The following is a 25,006-nucleotide window of genomic DNA, read 5'->3' on the forward strand; positions in this document are numbered from 1 at the left end:
CAGCCCATGAACCGAGCCAGGAGAGGGCCCCAGAAGCCTGGCGACTCTTCCCAAGGCTTCACTGGGATGGCCCCTCCTAGCCTGGGACGCTTGCTCAGAATCCCTCCAGGACAACAAGGCTAAACTGGGGGACTGATGTCCAAACAGCCGCCCACTCCCCTCACAACCACTCAGCCATAGGAGGGGAGAGCCAGGCGTGCAGGCAGAGGAGAGAGGGGTTCTGCGTCAAGTCCTCCGGGCGCCCCCACCCCACTTGCACAGAGCCTGCTTCTGCGGCCCCAGCTTGGGGCACTCCATCTTGACATTGCCCTCCTCCCTCTGCCCCCGTCTGAGCTGGATGAGGAAGGCAGGCCGGAGCTGAAAGGGCACAGTTCTGCCCCGCTCCAGGGCCTGCTGCCCTGACAGCCCCAGGGCACGGGAGGTCACCAGGACCCTCACCTGTGACTTAGGAAAATGTCTAAAGAGCTTTGTGAGGATTTGGCACAAAATGCCTGCAAGTGATTCTGTCCTGGATATATTTGGAAGTTAGAGCCAACCTAATTTACTGCTGGGTTGGATTTGGTGGTTGAGAGATAGAGTTCCCCAGGGTGGCACCCAGGGGAGGCTGGCACACCTGGAACATCGAGTTTACCAGGACGGGAGCGGAGTGCCAGGAGCAGGTTCTGCAGGAAGGGATTTCAACTTGGGACATGGCAATGCTGAGATGTCTGTTGGGCAGCTAAGTGGAGGCTCCCAGGAGCCCTTTGTGAGTCCGAAGTTCAGGAGAAGGGACGGAGCTGGAGCCCAGATGGAGAGCCATCAGCTCAGAGATGACGCTTGAGGCCCAGAGCCTGGAGGTTGAGTGGAGAGAACAAGATCCCAGGTGGACCTCTGGGCGCGCGGGTCTCAGGAGGTCAGGAAAGGACCCAGGAAAGGGGGCTGAGAAGGTGCAGCCTGACCAGGCGGGAGATGGCCAAGGGAGGGGTGTCCCTGATGCTGGTGGAACGGGGGCTCTGGGGAGGCCGTGAAGGCTGGGCAGGATGACGGAGAGTTCAGGGAGAGGATGGAGAATTCAGAGCAGCTGTGGAGGAGGAGACCAGGCTCAAGGGAAGATATAGCGCAGGAAGATTCCTGGTCATCAGATTTAGGCGACCTGAGAAGGAGTCCGCTGCAAGAGGATGTGGGAAAACGGAGTGGATCCGGAAGGGAAAAAATGGGCCAAAAGGAATGTTTTGGTTTCGTTTTCCCGAGATGGGAGAAATAGTAGCACGTCTAGGCACTGGTGAGAAAGATCAGGGAGAGAGGGCGAATATGACGATGTGGGCGGGAGAAGGAGGCGCCACAGGGCTTCCCAGGCGGGTGCAGGGGGAAGGGTCTGGCCTTTGACAGGAGTGAGACTGGCTCATCCCCTCCTGAATGTGATTGGCGGCAATTCCCAAATGAAGATGGAGTCAGCACTCTGGCAGGGTGGACTGGGGTGGGCTGGATGACATGTTCAAAACCTGCAGGCAGACACGTGCATTTTCAAAAGCTGCCCAAGAGATGTTTCACGGCCCTCCCGCCTCCCAGCCTGCCTCGCCTCGGGCTTTGGGGATGCCGACACGCAGGTGCAGCTTCTGAGAGACAGAGGGGCCTGTTCGGTGTGGGGGACGGCCTGGAGCTCAGGTGCCATTTCAGGCGTCAGGGGCAAAGGCGAGGAACAGTGCCTGGTGTGGAGCTGGCGGAGAAGATGGTTGTCACTGTTCACTCCAGGAAGGATTTCTTGACCTAGCTCTGCTCTGATTCACTGATTGCGATATTATAGTCCATTTTCTATTTCAATGTGCAGTTTAACTTTCATTATTTCCAAGTCTGCAGAAATATTTCCCCACGGACCCCATGGACATGTAAGAGTGGGCTCCTCCCCATCCTCCACACTGCTCGTCGGCTTTGGGAACGGAAATCACGTCAAGGCCCAGCCCAACAAAGACCCTGAAGTCAGGAAAGCCTTCCGTGCAGAGACTGCCTGTCTCTCTGCTTCAGATCAGTTTACCCCAGGTCCAGACAGGGTCATTCTGGTATAAGGGGCATGGAATGACCCAGATGGTCCCACTCCATTCCTGGCACCCACCCACCCCACCCCACCCCACCCCACCCACATACAGATAAAGTTGTAGGACAACTGCACACCCTCATGATAGCCATTCTGCTCACTTGAGGGCTCAGTGGGATGTTCAAGTTTTCCTTCCAAAACCTTCTAATGTCCCATATCACTCTTTATACCCTCCTCAGGAAGTTCACCCAGATCTGGAGTTAAGGAACCCTAAGTTAAGGGTGAGAAAATGAGGTTAGGTATGAGGAGGGGAGAAAATCAAGAGCCATGTTGTAATCACTCATTGTTACCTCCCACACCGTTCTGGAAGGTTCCAGGCTCATGCCTGCCAAACCCAACCCTGATTCCCTGGCAAGCATCAAGACCACACAGTGCAGAACAGAAAGATAAACATTTCATAGGAAAAGACCTGACTCAGAACGAAGGTAGAGGTGGCAGACCCCAAACCACACACATGCGTACAGTAGGTGCTTAACAAATACTTGAGGAACAGATGGATGCACAGAGGGGGCCTCATGAGAAGACCCTGGCCCTGAAGGCCTTGAGCCTTAGGATGTGTGCTGAGCCAAGGTCGCCCCAGGGCAAGGCGGCTGGAGCGCTCCTTAAAGATTCCATTCACTCCCTGCCAAGAGCCGGCATCCACATGGCTGCCTTGGAGGGCTGAGGTCAGAGGTGAGGAAGTATTTTGAAACTGTGAAAACTTTGAGCTGACTCTCTGGTTCCCAGGCCTCTGTCCAGTGCCCATGTGACGTGTGCTCTGGATGGGAGTCTGCACGATCGTTCTCCAGCCCAGCTCTGCCACAGAAGCTCAAGCAGCCAGGAGGCCAGCCACTGAGTGAGGAGGGATTGGGGAGATAGTCACGGTTGCACAGCAGACGCTGAGCCAGGCACTGCTCCTGGATTAACTCACTCAATCCTCACCACGGCCCGTTATTATTGACATTTTACAGTTGGAAAGACTGAGGCAGGGGGCCATACGGGGAGGACGCTGGGCACAGGGATTTAAACTCAGGCTGTGCAGCCCTGAAAGGCTGGTTCTTAGTCACCATGCCATCCAGCCTCTCTCAACCCAGAACACCGGATTACAGCTCTCCACTGTACACCCGTCCATGCCTCCCTCCCTTTTTCCTTCCCCCCATCCCTCCATCCACCCATCTATATATTACTAACAAGCCCATTGGTTTGGCAGCAGACCAAGCTGGGTGGTAGCAAAGAGAAGAAGAGCTGTGGACACACACTGTGCACCTGCTACCACATGCATTAGGCTGTGTGCACAGACAGGGCTGGCGCAGAAGGCCGAAGCCGGATGGGCATCTTTCTGTGACCAAGAGGAAACATCCCTAGATGCCTCCCTGCTCACCCCCACTTCTGGGTCCCATCTTTGTACTCCCTCTACCTTTCATCTCCACCCCTCGCTAACCTTACACGCCCCCCAGGAAAGCTTTTCTTCCCGTTGTTTGCCCTTCCTAAATGTCACCTTAGTTCTGAACAATGCTGCATTTTATACTGGTGAAGCATAAACTTCACCTATGGAAGGAAAGTAACTGGAATGTCCATGATAAATTACCCGGATAAGAGTAGCATAAGGGGTTGATTGCATTGATTGATTAGTGAAATTATCACCAGATATATCCAGTCTCCCATAAGCTGGGCAACAGACTCTGTGGCAGGTGAAACTCACACTCCTGGGACAGGCTCCATTGCAAACGTCCTGACAAACTACGAGCTGTTTCTCAATCATGTTATCAGCGGTGCAAAATCCAGTGTCAGCACACAGCCACTGCCAGGAGACAGTGTGAGCACCAACACACAATGCAGTCTTTGTGTTTCCATCTGGTGCAAAAGAAAGGAAAACAGCTTTGGTCAATAAATAATACGCATGGCTGTTGCGGTTTTTCAATACAGCCAATAAACACAATCTTAAAATTGAGTTATATAATGCTACATTCATCCTTCATTTCTTTTTATTGGACTTGATCTACCTAGAGCTTCTGTAAAGTGGCTACCCACAAGAACATAGTTGACAGCCAAAAAATAGAGTGAAATAAATCAAAAATAATCTCAACTTTCCTTCAGATTTTAAAACAAAGACCCTGTGTATAGCATCCATGTTACATGACATACCCGATGATCCTCTGTCCCCTGCTGAGTAAATGTTTTCCTGGATAGTCACGGCTAATAGTTTTGTTTTGTTTCATTTTGTTTTTGAGATGGAGTTTTGCTCTTGTTGCCTAGGCTGGAGTGCAATGGCACGATCTTGGCTCACTGCAACCTCCACCTCCCGGGTTCAAGTGATTCTCCTGCCTCAGCCTCCTGAGTAGCTGGGATTACAGGCATGTGCCACCACGTCCGGCTAATTTTGTATTTTTAGTGGAGATGGGGTTTCTCCAGGCTAATAGTTATTCAGTGCTGCGTTAGTAAGCAGTGCTGCTCACCGATATCCAATCTCTTCTCTCCAGCGCGTGGAGGATTGGCCTTCCTGTAGCCCCACAGTGGGCGTAGCCTCGTGGTGTGGCCTGGATGGGAGGTGTGTGTGCAGCATCTGCACAGAGCATGGGACCTGCTAAGATGACACCCTCCAGCCTTCTCCTTCCCTCTTCTCTGGTCGTTGGCTGATATGGTTTGGCTGTCCCCACCCAAATCTCATCTTGACTTGTAGTTCCCATAATCCCCATGTGTCGTGGGAGGGACCTGGTGGGAGGTAACTGAATCATGGGGCAGTTACCTCCATGCTTTTCTCATGACAATGAGTGAGTTTTCATGAGATCTGATGGTTTTATAAGGGGCTTTCCCCCTCTTCACTCTGCACTTCTCTTTGCTGCTGCCATGTGAAGAAGGACACGTTTGCTTCCCCTTCCATCATGATCGTAAGTTTTCTGAGGCCTCCCCAGCCATGCAGAACTGTGAGTCAAATAAGCCTCTTTCCTTATAAATTACCCAGTGTTGGGGATGTCTTCATTAGCAGTGTGAGAATACACTCAAATGCTGGCTTTGCCAGGCCTGGTCCCAGATGAGGACAATGCAGCCCCAGAGGACTCACAGGTGGCCCCTAAGGGACACTTGTAATGAGCAGGAACCAAGACACCAGGCTGCTGGATTCTGCAGCATCCAACAGGATAGTGAGGCCTGTCCTATAAACTGGTCAGCACAGCCTCTCCTATGGTCTGTCCTGCAAATGTGCACACTCTGTGCCGGATGCTGTTCTGAAACCTGCAGCTGTGGTCACTGCCGCTGTCCTCAGAACAGCCGCTGAGGCTGACCCCACTTCCCCCCATTTGACAAATGCAGAAACTGAGGCCAGAATGGAAAGTAACAAGAAATGAAACTGAAGTTTATGCTACTCTATTAAGGCATTTTTTAAAGCCAGATTCCATTTTTATGGCCTTAAATATTCCTTTATATACACAACTCTGGCTGACAGCAGCAAGATTGTTTTCCCTACCTTCTCGCTAGAGGAGGGACATAAAGATTGGAAAAAGACAGCAGAACACACCCCATACCATCAAGAGGGACTGCATACATTAAACTCGTACCAGAATCATCACACAACAGTATTGGAATCCCGAGGAGTTACTATGTCATGGACATCCAGTTCCCAGGACCTTGCTGGGCCAGGTGTGCCATCAGTGGCCAAGCACAGAGACAGTGCACTTCCCTGTCGCCCTGCTACTCTCAGCTCGGTGCAGTGAGGTACGTGCGACTCCAGTTGTTTCCGAAAACCCAAGGAGGAAGAGTGAGGGCACCACAGAGGCCTGGCCCGCATACCCAGCCCCAATTCCTAGACATACAGACTGGATTTCCATTTTCAATCTCATTTGAAGAAACAGTTCCCTGACTTTAATAAACGTTGAAACCAGTGGGGTTGTAAAATAAACCTGAGCTGGGGAACCAGAGTGGGCTTGGATTCCAGCCTCCCGCTTCCAGGTCACACAGCCGTGGGTGAGTAGTTTAACCTCCCTATTACTTTCGTGTCCTCATTTTAGAAATGAAAGACATTAGGGTGATTATGCCTACCAGATACTGTTGGGAACAACGCCAGCCCTCTGTGAACTGCTAGGGGTGGGAGAGATGTCAGAGGCCTCCTTGAGACAGGACTGGGGGCAGCAGCCGTCCTGGAAGAGGTGACGTCTGGGCTAAGGGAGCAAATGGAAGACGAAGTCTATCCCCCACTCACGAGGTGAAAAGATCCCGCCTGCTCAAATGCTTGTGTTTTTCGTACTCTGCTTCAGAGGGTAAAGAGGAGTGTGTCACTGGAAAAACAGAGTTCTAATCAAAGGTGCTTTGAATTCTGGCCGAACCCCTGCTTGGTTTTTTGCTCAATCCCAGTGGACTTCGACTCCTATATTAGTTACTGCAAATGTCATCTTCAAAGAAATTCGCTGGCCCAGGATACTTAAATTAATCATAAAATCAGTCTCTTAGAGAAAAATCTCCCATTCTGGGCTGTCCCCTCCAGACTTTAAAGCACTGTGACAGCCCTCAGGACCGAAAATCAAGATTTTAAAATATACCTTGGCCTCAATTAAGAAGAATAATTTGCACATGAAAACAGAGCCAAGCTGAATCAGAATTTTCTATCAAATCTCTTCATTAGGGTTCGAGCTTTGCCATTAGGAATGTGGGCCCTTTGGGGATGAATCTAAATTCCAAGAGTTAAATCAATCCCTGAGTTGGGTACAGAGGGTCTTTATTTCTGGACTTCAACCCTGGTTGACATGGGCGGACTGACATGAGTTCATTTGCAGCTCCACGCATCACAGGTGAGCCGCAGTGTGACATAAATCATCAAACTCATGAGGATTGCCCGGCTTTGCTTGTCATTCTGTGTTTTCTTCCCAACAGAGACAGAGTTGCAGGGGCTACAGGACTGTGTATCTGTGTGGTCTGTGACTGAAAGTCTCTGGGCTCGAAGATGGATTCAGGCCGACATGGGGCAGCACACTTGGCATAGAGGAGGCCCCCCTGTCTGCAGCGTCTGGAAATCCCTCCCAGATCTGACTTTTAACCAGTAATAAATACTTCACCTTCATGCATGTATTAGTCCGTTTGCATTGCTATAAATAATCCCTGAGGCTGGGTGATTTATAAAGAATAGAGGTTTGTTTGGCTCACAGCTCTGCAGGCTGTGCAAGAAGCATGGAACCAGCATCTGCATCTGGTGAGGCCTCAGGAAGCTTCCGCTCAGGGCAGAAGGTGAAGGAGAGCCAGCCTCACGTGGTGTGAGAGGGAGCGAGAGAGACAGGAGAGGAAGTGCCACTCTATAGTTGAAAACCAGGTCTCCTGTGAACTAACAGAGAAGTCACTCATTACTGCAAGGACAACACCCACCCATGCCTGAGAGATCCACCCCCGTGACCCAACCCCTCCCACCAGGTCCCACCCCCAACCCTGGGGACCAAATCTCAGCATGAGACTTGGAGGACACAAGCATCTGAACTACCTCGTGCACTAAGTGAATGATTCGTCCTCCAGTTTTTCTCCCCAAGGGCCCTGAGTGCGCTCACTCGGCGATGTGTGAGTGTGGTCTGGCCTGGGGTCAACTGATCTGAGACTGCGTTTTACAGATTTCACTTAATCATTTTGGTGATTTGATCCATTTTCCCAATAGAGGATCAACCTCACAGCACCACAAACTATGATCTGTGGCTCTTGTTAAGTAAGCTTTTTGCACTTAACCTGCTGTGGTCTGGCTTTTGCTCAGCAGCTGTGAAATATATATCTGGACCCACAACGGCTCGTGGAGTGCTTTCCCATGGAGGCTGATGGCGTCCTTCTGCCATACGCTTGCCCATGCCCTAACTAGAAATGGGCAGAAACAACATCTTTCAGTTTGTTGGCGCAGGTTCTTTGAAGTCAGACTAACCTGCCTGTACCAGATGCTTAAAGCCCCGAGACCTATAAACTGGAAACAGGAACACCTTCCCCACGTGCTGCTATTAGATTTAGAGGTAAAGTGGCGCGTCGCACCCAGCAGGCATTTTATTTATGATGGTGATGATCGGCTGACTCGCCGGACAACATGCTTTTCCACTTGCATTTTTGATAACCCTGTACTAGTGGACTCTTCAGATTGCAAGGATATGACATTCCTAGATTTCTGGGGTTCTTTAAAATAAAACATTTGTTTAATGAACCAGAAAAGCAAGCAGAGTCACCTTCCTTGTTAAAGGTGAGACTTAGCAAAGGAAGGAGGTGAAGCCTTTCCTTACTATTTGCAAAATGCCACTCAGAGTGAGGCAGTCACCTTCAGTAGCTGGGGAAATGTCTTTTCCGTGAGTTCACGGAAAAGTTCCTTGAGCTGGCTCAGAAAGGCCACACACTGTCCTGGGTGAGGGAGACTTCCTCTAAGGGAACACGAGAAAGACCCAGTCTTCTGTTTCTTCACATGTAGCCTCGTCCAAGGGCCTGTCCAGTACAGGCACCAACGGATGACAGGAATGCTCCAGCTGCAATCAGTCCCCAGCTTCGTCTCTCTCCTTTAAAGCAGCAGGCAGTATTTCTTTGGCATGAGTTCATGCAGGCCAGCCTGGCTCTGGACTCAATCACTCGGGGGGCAGGAAATCCCACCTGAGCCGCACCGAGGTTCTGCTCCAGCAGCTGGTCCAAAGGCACCAATTTTGGCATCCCGCAGAGCGTCAGAGAATCTTTGTTGCCATAGGTGAGAAGTGCGTCTCCTGAAATGCCAGGTGTTTTCTGCTGACGGCTGCACACGCTCCTTACTAGGGCCGTGCCATCCTGCTCCATGACACACTCCATAGAGGGATCGCTGCACTACAGGTGGTGACAGCAGGGTGGCGTGCGTCGCACTGAGAGAAGGTGTCCACGGAGAGTCCGTCTGCTCCTCCTTGCCTTCAATGTGTCCTCCTGAAGCACGGGAGCTCTTTGCGGATGCTCCCATCATAACATCCGCATCCTCGGATCCAGGCTGAGGTATTCCACAGCAGCTCAGCTGCAGGGCCCGGGCCCCCGTGCTGTGAGCCTCATCCAGATGCAAGGATGCCTCGGGTTTCTTCTTGAGGGCAACCACTTCAGGAAGGTCAACAATACACTCCTCATGCCGTATGTTCCTTCCACAAGGATTAGAGTCTTCTTCCGGGGCCTTCGCATCCGAGACTGACCGTAAACAACAGCATCTTTCAACAGCTCGCCCAGGCCCTGCCTGCCATCGTGTCTGGCAATTCGAGTGGTTGCTTCTGGCAGCGTGGCCCCTAGAACCAGTGATGCAGGGCTCCGTTCCTCATTCAGAATCGGGCGCCGCTGCCCACAGGAGCAGGAGCATTCACTGAATTTGCTGCAGATCTCATGCCACATGCCACAGAATCCAGAACTGCGCTACAGGCCTCTCTAGTTCTTCGTGTTGCCCAGGCCTCCAAAGTCCTGCCGAGGGCTGCACACTCCAACTCCGTACTTCCCTGGAACTTGCCAGCTGCTTGTTGACATGATCCAGTGTTCGGTGCAGGTCCAAGATAGCCGTAGGGACCCACGTCTCTGGCACCTTTAATTCCATTCCCTGTATACCTGGAGGAGCAGTTATAAACAGGAGACTGTCTCTGCAGCATGTCAACCCTGGCTTGCTCCAGACTGTTCCATTCCCGCTGTCTCTTAGCCTCACATAGAGGTTCCGTGTATACAAGTTTTCAAATCCTGATACAATGGCACAACGCCCTTGTGTTCTTCTCTTTCTGTTGCATGGTGATGACTTTCATTTCTCCAATGCCTCAAGAAATCAAAGATTTTCAAAGCAGGCGGGTGGGTACGCCAGACCCCTAGTATGTAGGTGAGCACAGCACCCAGGACGTGTATTTCTCCTATAGCTTCATGAAATGCTCTTTTATGCCATTTACTCTGTTCTGTGTAACATGACGGACCCCTCTGCTCAAGCCTCCGGGTGCTCTCAGCCAGGTTCCCTCTCCCTCCTTGAGACGCAGAGACGGCGCCTCAGGGGCGCTAGGGGAAGCCCCTGGCCCAGAGCCGGGAGTAGTGGCAGCTGGACTGGTAGTCCCTCTGCACTTGCCCCTGTGGCCACCCCAGGTTTCTTTTGATATGGGGAGGTTTTCATCAGGGGAGGTGGGAACCAGAGGTGGCTCAGGAACTCCCCTCCCTGTCGGGCCTCCCTTCCAAGACAGGGGTGCACCACAGGCCCCACGGAGAGATGAGCACCTGGGGGGCCAGCCAGAGAAAGAAGGGTCACCGTCTCCATCCCCTGCCCCGGGAAAGACCTGCCTGGGTCAGTGTGTCACCAGCTGCCTGAGTTTCACAGCAGTCCCCCCAGGAAGATGCCCTCACCCACCAACAGGCCGCACTTCTGACCTGGGCACTCACCCCGGTCCCATGTGTCAGGGTGCAGAAAAGTCCGAGCACAGCCCCTTCCTTGGCCCCTCACTGCCTCCCAGGCTTCCCTCCAAAGAGTGACCCATTTGAAAGGCCCCAGAAATATTCACTAAGCCACGCAGGGCTGGGAGGGCTGACGGGAGTCATGGTGGGGAGAACTTACCCCTGCCCCATGCACGACGCATTCACAAAATCGACGTTCGCCTTCTTGAATGTTCCTGGACTCAGAGCCCAGTCTCCCAGCCTCCCTCTCTGTTTTATCAAAATAATCTAAAAACGCACATATTATTTTTCCAGTTTCCCTTCTTTTTTTCTTCAGGTTAAATTTTGACTGTAATTAGTGTGTGGCTGTATTTGAAACAATCCTAAGAGAGATGTTGCTGCTACCATTTTCTGTAAAATGGTCTTATTTTTCAAGAGATGGTATCTCTCACTCCTCAATCCTCCTCTGTGATAGGCAGCACAATATGCCAAGATTTTATTTAGCTTTGTTCAGAGACCAAGTTGTAGCCGAATAAATAGATAGAATGACCAAAGGTAGACTAGAGAAATGCAAACTCGGCTCGTTTTTACCACGAGGTTGGTGGTGTAAGAAACCCATCTGCTCCTAAGCTGGCTTGAGGCTGACATTTCTTCATTGCAGTGGAATATTTTACCCTGGAACAGTCTCAGATTTTTCACCTGATACACATTCCAGAGATCCCTGCACACCTAGAGGGTTTCCTGTCACCCTTCACCAAGAGGATGTGAAATGCTGGGAAGACAAAGGTGGACAAAGAGGAAGAGGAGAGAAGTGAGGCTTCTTCACAAACATGGTCAGTGAGGCTGGCCTGAAGTATCATTACCCTGAGAGTGGCCAGGACTTCCAGCCCACCTGCTGAGAGCCGCCCAGAGCTCGGTCTTCCCATGGGGAGAGCATTGCACAGGCAGGATTGTCCAAAGGAGGCCCCTGGTGTGGATGAGGCCACCATGCTTCCATCCCACTGGCTAGGAACCCTGACTCTGGGTGCCTTCCCCCAAAGACGGAGATTGTCACAGGGAGAAAGACAGTGGAGGGAGAGGATGGGCAGCTCCCGTTCCTCATGCCTGGACTCCCATCCCAGAGGTGAGAAGTGAGCTTCGTGGTGGGATCACCACAAAGGTCTATCACCTAAGGGTCCATCACCTACTGTCACTCCCCCACCTGCGGAGACCTGACCGATGGATGGACGGCCTTTCTCACCCTATGTGTCTCCTTAACGATTGGCCAGACCTTGGCCAGCAGTTTTATGTTCCCTGATGGTGAAAGTGTGGCTTCTAATAGAATCTCCCTCTGTTTTGTTCTCCAAACTTCAACTCTCTCCTACAGGCTGACTCCGTCCATACCCGTCTCTGCCTTTCCCAGTGGCCTGGGACCCAGCCCAGCTCCTCTGTCCTCACCCGGGTGCCTGCATGGGTGCTGTGGCTCCTTCCCCCCTCCCTTCTCCTTGGCCTTGGTGTCTATTCCTTGCAGCACCAGGGGCGTCTCCTCATGCTGCCCCGTTCCTGCGCCTCTGTGGAGCCTCAGGCCTCACTGCCTCTTTCCTGTGCCCACAGCACCTCCTGTTCCTGCCCAGCTCGACACACCCAGGCCTGATGACTCCCAGCACGAATTCCCATGTCTCCCACCCCGCGACCCAAAGTCCCGAGCTGGTGCTCAAAGCTTTCCAAGCATTAGCTCTTTTCTGCCTCTCCAACCTCATAATTTGAGTTGCAGCTTCAGAGCAGCCACCCCCCAGCCTAGGAGTGCTTCCTCCCCCGGCTCCAGCGTTGCTCAGGGTTAGGGTTAGGGTTAGGTCAGCCTCCGGACCCCACTTCCCTCCATCCAGACAGGCCCCACTCCTCACTCTAATTCCCAAGTCCTGAGACCTCGCTGGCGCTCATGTATCACCTGCATCTCTGGGCCTTGAACATCCCAGACCAGGATGGAGTCTCTCTCCTCACCATTTGGGTGCCATGTGGGGCTCCCTCCTTAATGCTGCACGCCTCTCTGGCTGGACTACGTCCGTGAAGATGGACTTAGTCCATCTGCCCTTCATGGACTTACAGTGTAGAGAAAAGGAAACAAATAATAAACATAACCAAACAATTACAACGTATGATTTAAAGCTGATAAATGAATTCCTAAGTGAATGCCTTAGGAATGGTAAAGACCTGCCCTCCGTGTCTTTATAAACTGGATAGCCTGGTCCCAGCCAATTTCAGCACTCAGCGCCATAAGCAAGAGTCAAAATAGTTAACAACAGCACAGTAAAACAAATATGTCAATCAATATAGCCTTTAAAAATGGTAAAATAGATCCCCTTTTTTAAACTCTATTATTATTACATAAACATGCATGCCTAGATAGCCATTTACCAGGGTATAGGAATCATAGCACGAATTTTTTATCAGATCATTCTAAGAGCTTCCAAATCATCAATAAACATCCCAAAATTATTGGCATATGATTTGTTTGGCACGGCTCTTCCTGAAGATGGCTCTGAGTTAGCCATGATTAGACATGGAAAGTCCTCGAAAATTCTCCCAAAAACTTCCTTATCCATTACACGGTCATTAGGTGACTATGATGTATTCTAACACTTTAGAATAGTGTTTATTAAAGCAAATCTCCAAATGTTTAACCACTCCCATGACACAATTTTAAAGTCTCCATAAAGCCACCTAACCTAAGTCTCCAAAAAGAACTTCTTTTAACATTATTGCCATTACTCATGGTGCAAAGACCTGTGTCAGCCTTTGCTGCACTAACATTAATGACACATAAATATCCAGCCCTCCTAACACTGTCTGACATTTAGCTATATGTGATTTCTCTACTACTGGACTGTTATGAAAATTGGTTATTAGCTCACTATATTTAATTAGTCGGCTGAATTTTCTTTATCCACAGAGATTCAACAATGTCCTCTGACCTAGTTTCAGAATTCAAACTACTTAAACATCTTAACATTTCATTGTTTAACTTTTCTCTTCAAACCAAAAATGCATTTTCCAATAACTTATTACACAAACTGATAGTTTTTTCTCTTAGAATAGCTACTTAGAATAAAATAAATGTTTTTATTTCAATTTTTATCTTATTTCTTTACTTAAATACTTTCTACTTTTCCTTCACTATTTTGTTTATTTATTTTATATATTCATTCATTCAAGAAACATTTATATATTGACCATCTACCAGGTAGAAGGCACCACGCTAGGCACATCAGTGACCAAAATCAACAACAACAACAAAAATCTCTGCCCTTCATGGACTTACAGTGTAGAGAAAAGGAAACAAATAATAAACATAACCAAACAATTACAACGTATGATTTAAAGCTGATAAATGCTTTTGCAAAAGAACTAGACCAGGGAAGGGAATCTGGAGTTCTGTGGGACAATGGGAGTTTCGTTCCTTGGAATTTTTAATAGTCAGGGTAGGACTCACCTAGAGGAATACGCATGTGAAAACCTTTTTCATCTTTGCTTTAATAACTGAAATATGTTTTTCTTGTCATGCTAACAAAGCATTAATGGTGTTTATTAAAGCCACAGTCTTCAAATGTTTAACCACTCCCATGACACAGTTTTTATCAGAGGGACTATGTGAATCTTGATATACTTTTTAAAACGTTCTAGGCTGGTGTGGTGGCTCACGCCCGTAATCCCAGCACTTTGGGAGGCCAAGGCAGGTGGATCACCAGGTCAGGAGATCAAGACAGTCCTGGCTAACATGGTGAAACCCCATCTCTACTAAAAATACAAAAAAATTAGCCGGGCGTGGTGGCAGGTGCCTGTAGTCCCAGCTACTCGGGAGGCTGAGGCAGGAGAATGGTGTGAACCCGGGAGGCAGAGCTTGCAGTGAGCTGAGATCGCGCCACTGCACTCCAGCCTGGGCGACAGAGACAGACTTCGTCTCAAAAAACAAAAACAAAAACAAAACAAAACAAAAACACTCTAACAAGCTCTAGCCTGCACAGGGTACCCATTACAATCTCAGCTATCTTCCAGTTTTTGTTTTTATTCTAGCTCTTCAGACACAGTATTTAATTCTCTCTGCTGTTTACTTGATGTATAATACAAATATAAAGCTTATTGGGAAAAGATACAGTGATTGATTTACAAATTTTATTGCGCCATTCAGATATAATTGAATACAGTCATTTCAGACTATAAATTAGTCTAAATTGAGTAGACAATCAAAATTAGACAACTTAAATTAAAACATGTTGAAACTTTATAAAAATTTGGCAGAAATGACATATTTTCTTCACACAATTACACTGACACTGTTTATACATACCTAATGTATTCTACATAAGAAGTTTCTCATGGAAATTATTTTTCTTCAACACTAAAAAGAATGATTGACATTTAATTTTATGACGTTCACAAAATCAAGAAAACCATTAAACTGTCTTCAAAGTTCTGAATTTTGTATTTCAAATAAATTATTACAATAGTCTTATGTGAAAGTAATGAAATTTGGCTGATAATGATTGAAATGTACTGCCTTGACTTGTAAGCTTCCTTAAAACTTGTTTTCATATTTCAATGGATGTATGTTTTCAAGTAGACGAGTCAAAATTCTAGATTATGGCCAGGTGCAGTGGCTCATGCCTGTAATCCCAGCACTTTGGGAGGCTCAAGCAGTAGGATCACTTGAGGATAGGAGTTCAAGACCAGCCTGGGCAACACGGGGAGACCTCATCTCTACAAAAAAGGCATGGTGGTGTGCACCTGAAGTTCTAGCTATTCAGGAGGCTGAGGCAGGAGAAATGCTTGAGCTCAGGAGTTTGAAGATACAGTGAGCTATAATTGTGCCGCTGCACTCCAGCCTGGGCAACAGAGCAAGAACCCCAACTATAAATAGATAAATAAATAAATCTAGATTACAATAATCCATCTATATTAGCGTTATTCTGTTTTTGAAGCTCTAATGACTATTTATAGGCTGGGTGCGGTGGCTCACACCTGTAATCCCAGAACTTTGGGAGGCTGAGGCCGGCAGATCACCTGAGGTCAGGAGTTCGAGACTAGCCTGGCCAACATGGTGAAACACCATCTCTAGTTAAAAAATACAAAATTAGCCGGGTGTGGTGGCACACGCATGTAGTCCCAGCTACTCAGGAGGCTGAGGCAGGAGAATCGCTTGACAATGGGAGGCAGAGGTTGCACTCAGCTGAGATCACACCATTGCACTCCAGCCTGGGTGACAAGAGTGAAACTCTGTCTCAAAAACAAAAAACAAACAAACAGTAAAACTATTTATGTCTGAAATGCCTGATTATTTTTAGCCACAGAGTAGGTGGTATAAAAGATTATAAAAGCAACACTTCTAAACATTTTTTCAGTTTCTTCATTAACACTCTTTAATAAATTTTAAAATAATTTTTTATGATTTGAAATGTTTACATGTGAAATTGAATTACGAATTAAGAAAATCATTCTTCTAATTTTTTTCATTAATTTTACACATTTCCATATGGAAACCTGAGTCTTTTGCATGATGTGGTTATCCCTGCACTAAGTGTGTAGATGGCTGGCAACTTTAACTTTTGACATTACACAGTTGGCACCACTTGCATCTGGCATTTGTGTCAGTATCAATAATAGGTCATTCAATTTTGTTGAAATAATCAAGTTGTTTTTAATTCCAGCAATGCAGCTTTTTCTAAAAAAAAAAAAAAAAAAAAAAAGCAACAACAACTAATTCTTGCCAATCAAACCCTGCTCCAGGCCAGATTGGTGTTTCCAACACCAGAGGATGCTCCAGGCAGTAGATCGGATTCACACTCTCTCAGAAGACGCATGTTTATGAAATTTAAAGCAAGCATTCCTACACTTATCCAGAGTGATTTTTTTACAGTATTTTATCTTAGATTCTATAGCTACCACTTACATAAAAAATGCAATGCCCCATAACAATAAAACCAAAAGTTTCTCAGAAGACAGTGCAACAGAAAGCCCATGTGTCTATACTCGTCGCAATGGTCAGTATCAGTGTGACCCAGTGAGCTTACCCTAGAATTTATATTATAATTAAAGATTGCCCATTATCACAGCTACTCTTATACTATTTACTACGTACCAAGCACTATGGAAATATTTCAGTGTTTTCACCAACAGTCCGGCCTGACGGCGTGTTAATGCACGGACATCGGTGGGAATGCTCGCCTGGCACGAGGATTCTGGATCGCGTTGGATGGAGTTCATTATCATTCTTAAGGGCTATCCTTTTTAATATGCACATGACTTTTCTAACCAACTTCTTGTGATATAATTGACATACCCTAAATTTACCTATTTAAAGTGTATAATTCAGTGGTACTAGTACATTCACGAGATTGTGCAACCATCACCGCTCCCTGACTCCTGAACATTTCCAGTCTCCCAGGAGAAACCACATTCTCCTTAGCAGTCCCTTTCCATCCTCCAGCCCCTGGCAGCCACTGCCTGACTTTCTCTCCCTCTGGATTTGCCTGTTCTGGACTTTCATGCACATGGAAGTAGACAGTGTGTGACTTTTTGTACCTGGTTCGTCCCCTAGGCACGTTTTCAAGGTACACTGTGTTGGAGAATGTGTCTGTACTTCTCTTTAATAGACTTTGTTTTTTAGAGTAGTTTTAGGTTCACAGCAAAACTGAGCAGAAGGTACAGAGATTTCCCACCTACCCTCTGCCCCTCAACACACACACAGCCTCCCTCACAACCCACATCCCCACCACAGCGAGCATGTGTTACAATTGATGAACCTACAGTGACACATCATTGTCACCCAAAGTCGACAGTTTACAGGAGAGCCCCCCACTTAGTAGTGTGCATTCTATGGGTTTGGACAAATAATAATGACACACACCCCCGTTGTAATATCCGCCTACTGCAGATGATGTCTTCACCTAATAGAAGGGCAAGGAGCTGCTTACAGCCATTGTCCCTCTACCACCATCACCAAGCCTTAGCCCCGAGCCCTGCCTACACCAGCTGTTCTGAGGTGTTGGTGTATTAGCCCTGCTGTGTCCTGATAGACTTTACCTCTGTCATGCCCATTCCGGCCCAGTAACCAGACTGCATTGTTTGTTCTGCATATGAGGCTATGCCGTAACTTTCCATGTGTTTGGGGGCTTAGTCATCGTAGCATTAGATTAACAGGTTTAGGGCCGGGCGCGGTGGCTCATGCCTGTAATCCCAGCACTTTGGGAGGCCAAGGCGGGCAGATCATCTGAGGTCAGGAGTTTGAGACCAGCCTGACCAACATGGTGAAACCCCATCTCTACTAAAAATACAAAAATTAGCTGGGTGTGGTGGTGCGTGCCTGTCATCCCAGCTACTTGGGAGACTGAAGTGGGAGGATGGCTTGGGCTCAGGAGGTGAAAGCTACAGTGAGCCATGATCACACCAGTGCACCCCAGCCTGGATGACAGAGCGAGATCCCGTCTCAAATAAATAAATTAATTAAATATTCTGATTCTCTTCTTTCTTCTGATGTTTCCACTTAGACAATTGTCCAGCATCCAACTAGAAGGCAGCTGGAAGGAGAATACATAGTAAAGCTGTTCTCATTAACTGTATCATTTGCTGACTATTATTGCCATAGGATTGATGAGCACGACAATTATTACACAGAAGAGGGATTTCTTGCTATCCCTCTCAACTGTCTAAATATTTAGACATGTGGTATCTGAGCCATACACATTTCTCTTCCCAATTATTGAGTTCCCAGCTTGGCCCACAAACAGCATGAGGGTTTTGTTTAGAGTGGAGAAGAAAGGCCTTTTTAGAGAGCTAGAGAGCGGGGCTTTCTAAACCAGCTGCGATTCTTTCTGAAGGTGGGAGAGTTGCTGGAAGTAGAGGGATTTGTTGAAGTCGGGTGGGGAGCAGGGAGCTTTTATCAGCCCAAGGGGGTATTTCAAGGCTGAGACTGGCGCTCAGTCTCCACATCAGACCGGCACTCACTGCTCCGGGACTTCCAGAGCGATGTTGCCCCACCTGCCAGGACTCTGCAGACCATGAGGACGGCAGTCCTGACTCCTACAAGTAACCACATTTAGAGCAGACCCCTGAGCCCCACTTCCTCTCCAGCAAAAGCACCGGCTCTGAGGCTCTGCCAGCCCTGAGTTCCGAGGCCCCTGGCCCAAGGAGGACTAGGAGAAAAGAACAAATGAGCTGAGTATAGACGTGGCTGCCATTCATCCCTAAGGCTGGAGAGCAAAGGGCAGTCTGGCAGCTCACCCCAAAGCACAGAGAGTGCAGGGAAAGGGAAACGGAAGCATGGGGAAAATGCAGCTCAGACTCAAGAACTAAAAGTGTCCTCCCCAAAATCAATGCGAGTTAACTACGCCACCAGCTATGACACTAACCGTCTCCTGCCTACCCCCTGCAGTTGCCTACATTTTGATTTTGGTTTCATAGATCTGGAATCAATCTGCTTGCAGTCAGAAATGTTAGTGAGGTAATCCCAGAGAGAGAAATATCTGCCGCAGTCATTTAAACATCTGGTGCCGCCTCCACCCATGACCCCATCCATGGCTCGCCTGGCCTCGCCTCATCTCTGCCAACCTATATTCCTCTTGCTTCGAGTGAAGCTCTTTCCCTATAATTTTCCTTCATCTCCTGATCAATAAAACCTGGATTTACAGGCCAAGAACAAGCAAACAAAAAGTACCCGTGAGCTTGTCTAAACTAGCTTTCATCGAGAAATGCAGCACAAATAAAATGAGTGATTGGTGAGGGGTGAGTTTTGTTTAACTGGGCTTATTCTGGTTGAGAAGCAAGCTCACATCAACTTGGCCATGCAGGAGTAATGTGACTGTCCCCAATTCTGTCAAAAACAACAGCAGACTAAACTCCCTGGCCTCACAGCTAGCCACTTCTGAGGATGAGGCTTACCACGCACTCAGGACTACGAGCCTTTTCCAAATGTTCTCTTGTCTACAACCCTCTGAGCGTGGTGCAAATATTAATTAGTGTTTCTAATGTCGCCTCGCACTGTCATTACCCGTTGATGAAGAGACAGACGTGTCTCCGACAACATCCAGGCCAGCCAAGGTGACATTGCTTTCCTTTGCTCCAAAGCTGTATTCAGCTGCCCTAGTTGGAGTCATCCGCATAGAGTCATTACCATCTCACTTTTGGAAACACTCCCACTCCACTCTGTTGCTGTCCCTAGCACTGTCACTGCAATAAGATAAGAGCCCCAGGCTGGGCACGGTGGCTCACAACTGTAATCCCAGCACTTTGGGAGGCCGAGGCGGGCAGATCACCTGAGTCAGGAGTTCGAGACCACCCTGGCCAATATGGTGAAACCCCGTCTCTAAAGAAATACAAAAATTAGCCAGGCGTGGTGGCTCACCCCTGTAATCCCAGCTACTCGGGAGGCTGAGGCAGGAGAATTGACTGAACTCAGGAGGCGGAGGTTGCAGTGAGCCGAGATCGCACCACTGCACTCCAGCCTGGGCAACAGAGCAAGACTCTGTCTCAAAAAACAAACAAAAAGAGCCCCAGTGCACCTCCAGCATCCTGGGATCCTGCAGCTCCCGCCCTCCTGGGTGCAGGTCCCTAACATCCCCCCCCAGGCCCACCCACCTTCACCCCCACCTGCCTGCTCCAGCCTCTTCTGCTTCCCAAAGCCATGGCCAGACGCACCTCCCCAGACATGGCCTGGCCGGCCCTTCTCTGCTCAGGAATGCACTCGGGCTGGTAATTACTGGCCACGCCAGGTCACCAGCTTGTTTGTCTTGTTCCGGAGACTTCCATGTGATCTTGGCTCCCGTGTGAGCTTGGTCACCTCTGAGCCTCTTCCACGCCTCTCTCCTTTCCCCCAAGCCGTGGCTCCGGCCACCAAAGCAAAGCCATAGCAATGTCCACTGTGTATGGTGAGAACGCTGCCTCCAGAGCTCTGCAGTGCCTCTTACCTCACCCGATCACCACACTCAGCCACACGTGACAGGCAAGCTCAGTTCCCATTTCACACACTGGAAAACAGCCTCAGAACAGTCTAGCAGTTTGCACAGGATTGCGTAGCTACAGCCTGGCCCACCCTTCCTAAGAAGCCTGTGGTTCCTCACGGCCATAGCGTGCAACCTCCTCCGAAGCCCGGAGGCCTCGCTCTCTTCTAGTTCCTGGGGCAGTGACAAAAGCCTCCGATGTGCAGGACGTAGACTAGACATGAGGCGGGGTCCCTGGCTTAAAAGAGCTGGTAATGAATTAAATCAGCAGAAAAGACAGAAGTAATATAAAGAATTGTCATTAATATAAGGTAGCAAATGATTAATACCAAAGAAGTGGCAAAGATAGTAGTTGCTGTGGAAGATGGAAAATATGTGTTTGAGGCTGGTGTGGTGCAGAGACAGTTTCTTGGAGAAGGTGGCCTCTGAGCGAGGCTGGCGAGTGGGCATGCCCCCGTGTCTTTGTGACCCCGGGGGACAGGCCTCCACTGGAAGGACCACAGCATCCTCTCAAGCCCTGGGCTTCAGCACTGTGTTTCTGTGTGTTGCTGCCTAATGGTTTCCTAAGATTCAGTCTGTCTCCCCGACAACACTGAAGGTGTTATCTTACAAATATAAAAATGCCCACATTTTTAAAATATACACTTTCACTTCCTTCACAGCCAGGTTGCAGTGTGACTGAGAGGGCTGGCATGGGACTTGGCAGCTCCGGGTCCCCAGGGAACTCGGAATTGCACTGGGGCCTATAGCAAGGGACCCATGAAGAGCTGACGGTTGACTTGGGCCTCCCTCCAAACTCTGGGTGAATGGAAATAGTAACAGCTGCCTGGCAGGTGCATTGATTTAACTCAGTGCAGCGATTAATAGGTCTCAGTCTGTTTACGTGATTATAACAAAATATCTGCGGCTGGGTCATTTGTGAAGAACAGACGTTGATTCTCACACTCCGGAGGCCGGGTCTGAGATCAAGGTACCGGCAGGTTCAGTGCCTGGTCGGGGGCGGCTCCTCTCAGACAGCACCTTCTCCACGTCCTCACATGGCAGGAGGTGAGGAAGGAACAGACTCGCCCCTTGAGCCGCTTTCTAATAAGGAGCTAGTCCTCCTGCACATCCCTCCTCTCAGCACCGTCACACTGCTGACCACGTCTCCACATATGAATCTTGGTGGACACATTCAGGCCACAGCAGACGCAATGGGAAGGATAGTTCAAAACATAAAAATGGTCACAATTTTAGTAGCAAAAGGCCAGCCTCCTGTCTGGACTGACATTGGGCCTTCTGCTGTGGGTTTCCTGAGAGCCTCACGCCCCTCTTCACATGCGGGCCTCCTTCACTCTCCCTGGGGTCCTGGCTAGGAACTTCCACGCCCACCACCCACTGCTCATCTTCTGCTGCCCCCACAGCTTACATGGCCCGTTCACCCAGTGTTTCTCATCTGCCTGCCTACACCATCTCTTCACATCTCAGCTTAGCCACGACCGTCTCTCGGAGCCCTCCGGACCTTCGAAGACTGGTCTAGGGGCTTTCCTATGCACTTACAAGGCAGCCTTTAAGCCCCAGTGGTCTTTCTCCTCACCAGGCTGTTTTCCTAAGGCAGAAGGTCTGTATTTGGTGGCATCATACACTGGGCACTGACCAGGCTGACCAAGCCTACCCTCGGGGACTGTTTGTGAATAGCTGAGCAGCAGGGGCCGGTGGAGAGACCTCGGCTCTGGGTTATCCATCCACTAGCAGCCATCCCCTTGTCTGCTGTGGTAGAATATGAATCTTAGCAGAAATGCACAAACCACCCCAACCATAAGACTGCATGCATTCTTACTCAGCTCATTATCAATCAAGATGTGAATTTATAATCCTGGTAATTACTAATCAATAAAATTAGACCAGATAAGTCCCTGAATTGTCAAATGTAAAAATGAGAATGTAAAAAGAGCTAGTTGAGAGGTCAAAACACAGAGGAAGTCCTGGTGTGGCAGCCACACGTGGAACCCCAGCACTTTGGGAGGCTGAGGCCAGCCCAGAAGCTCGAGCCTGGGCAACACAGTGAGGTCCCATCTCTCCAAAAAAATATTTAAAATTAACCGGGCGTGGTGGTTGCATGCCTGTGGTCCCAGCCACTCGGGAGGCTGAGGTGGGAGGATCACTTGAGCCCAGGAGTTTAAGGCTGCAGTGAGCCACGATTGTGCCACTGCCCTCCAGCCTGGGCTATAGGGCGAGACCCTGTCTCAAAAATAAATTAATACTTTTAAAAGCACACGTACCGAGGAAGAAGGCCTGAATGATTCTCAAAGCCCATCCTGCACCTGCCCTCCCCCCAGAATGACTCCAGCTTTGCCTGAGCACTCACAAGGAGAGCCAGGCCCAGGCCCTCCTCACAGTGATGTGCCATCAGGTGGAGAAGCCACACCCTCCGCCTGTCCACTCCCACACTCACCGTTGCTGCGTCACACGTAGGCAAAGGAAGAATCGGAAACTAAAGGTTGTCAGTTACCTTTTCAGGGAAATACATGTCCCCATTTGTTTTCTAGAATGAAAAGAACAGCTTCAAGGTGTTTAGAGGCTCCTGTCAATGCCCCTCATGCCTGGAAATGAATGCGAGCTGCAGATTCGGGTTGCCTTCTCCACCTGCTGCAAATGCACCTTTAATTGCTTGTACACATCACGTTTTCCCGGGGAGCTGATGAGTCACCTGCCTTTCCACTCATAGGCTCACGCCCACCTCAATCCATCCTTCTTTATGTCTCTACAGGTAAAGAAAATTGCCTGCATTAGCTGCCCTGACAGCCACCCACTACTCCTGAGGGTGAACATCCAGAAGAGAGAAGGCGCACCTCTCAGAGTCGGTCTGGACCGTAACAACGGGAACGGTTATGCTCTTTCAAAAGGCTCTTTCTCTTTTATGCCCACAGATAAAAGTTAGGGACTTCTTGCTGAATCCCAGGAGGTAGTAAAAAAACCATGAATCTCCATCCAAGGATCCCTGCACCTAGTCGGTGCCTCCACGGCACTCCGGTTTAAAGACCAGGGATCTTAGTCGTCACTAAGTAACCTATTAGGAGCTCTTAATAAATATAGCTCTTTATGTTGTTAGCAAGTGTGTTTGATTTTTGCCACTCTAGGAAGTGAGCTCTGTCCATGTTTTCAGAGTAGAAAGTGATCTATGATACAATGAACTGTTTTTAGCTTCATGAGTTAGAAGTAGGAAGAGGAGAATGTATGAATTTGTTAACTGCCTTTTCCTGTTCAAAAAAAAGCTTTTTCAGCAAAACATAGTCCTTAAGTTTAAAAAGTCAGTGTTTATTATCTGACAGATATGTTTAAATTAGTAAAGAAAACATTACATTTCCATAAACATTGAATGAACATTATGTGAACATTGAGTTTAACTTTTGGTTGTCTCTTGGGAAATTTTTGTCAATTTGAAAAATGATGAAAAGCATCAACAAAAGATGCAAGCAATTGTGTAATCTCAATGTGCTACCGAAGTGGCTCTCTGCTTGGGTATGAGAAAAGCTATCAAAGGAAAATTTGATTTAAGAAAGGAAATCTAGGCCAGGAGCAGTGGTTCAGGCCTATAATTCCAGCATTTGGAGAGGTTGTAGTGGGAGGATTACTTTAAGCCATAAGTTTGAGACCAGCCTAGGCAACATAGCAAGACGACTAAGCTTTTTTTTGAACAGGAAAAGGCAGTTAACAAATTCATACATTCTCCTCTTCCTACTTCTAACTCATGAAGCTAAAAACAGTTCATTGTATCATAGATCACTTTCTACTCTGAAAACATGGACAGAGCTCACTTCCTAGAGTGGCAAAAATCAAACACACTTGCTAACAACATCAAGAGCCATATTTATTAAGAGCTCCTAATAGGTTACAATAAATCAAGTTAAAATCAGTTAAAAATAACATGTGTTCCCTTTCTGCTAGGATCCAACTCATCATTTAGGACGTGGTTGGAATAGGAATTGCTCAGTAGAGACTAATGCTAATTCCTTTGTGCTCCTTCTTTCCCTCTTCATACTTTCTGCTTTCTCTTTCCCATCTGCACTGATACTGCATTGCCTGTTTTGTCTCTTAATTGAGCCTGAGATCTCAGGGTGCAAGGTCACAGATCTCTTTCACAGCACAGTCCAAGACAGCATGTGATTGAGATGTCTAACCTTAACCGACACTATGAGCTACAACACTTACAAACCCCAAAGTTACTGAGATTTTAAATGTGCTCAGCTCTCGTCACATATGTTTAATGCACTAAAGAGCACATTCTTGAGATTGTTCAAATCAACATCGGCCAGCCTGCTAAATACTTACCTGTGCACTTCTGGATCAAGCTCTGTGGGCATAGCAGGTCATTTGAACTGGGATAGAAATGTGTTTTGTCTTCGATAACCTTCCCGCTGTGCCTAACCAGTGCCTGCTGTCCCCATGAATCTCCTCCTCTGTGCAATGTGCATGAAGCCTGTGCTCTTCCTCACAGCCCTCTCCCTGCAGTCCCAGCACCAAGGCCGGCTTCGCGGGCAGGCCACCTCCTCTGCACACCGCTCCCTGTTCCCTGCTGGGTTTAAGTAGGAATGGAGCCTTCCCAGTGTTGAAATAAACCTGTGTCTGCAAAAGAAAACAAAAACAAGACAGAATTCATTTGTAATTTGGTATT

The sequence above is a fragment of the Pan paniscus genome, chromosome 5 (assembly GCF_029289425.2).
Source record: "Pan paniscus chromosome 5, NHGRI_mPanPan1-v2.0_pri, whole genome shotgun sequence".
NCBI classification, from domain to species: Eukaryota; Metazoa; Chordata; class Mammalia; order Primates; family Hominidae; genus Pan; species Pan paniscus.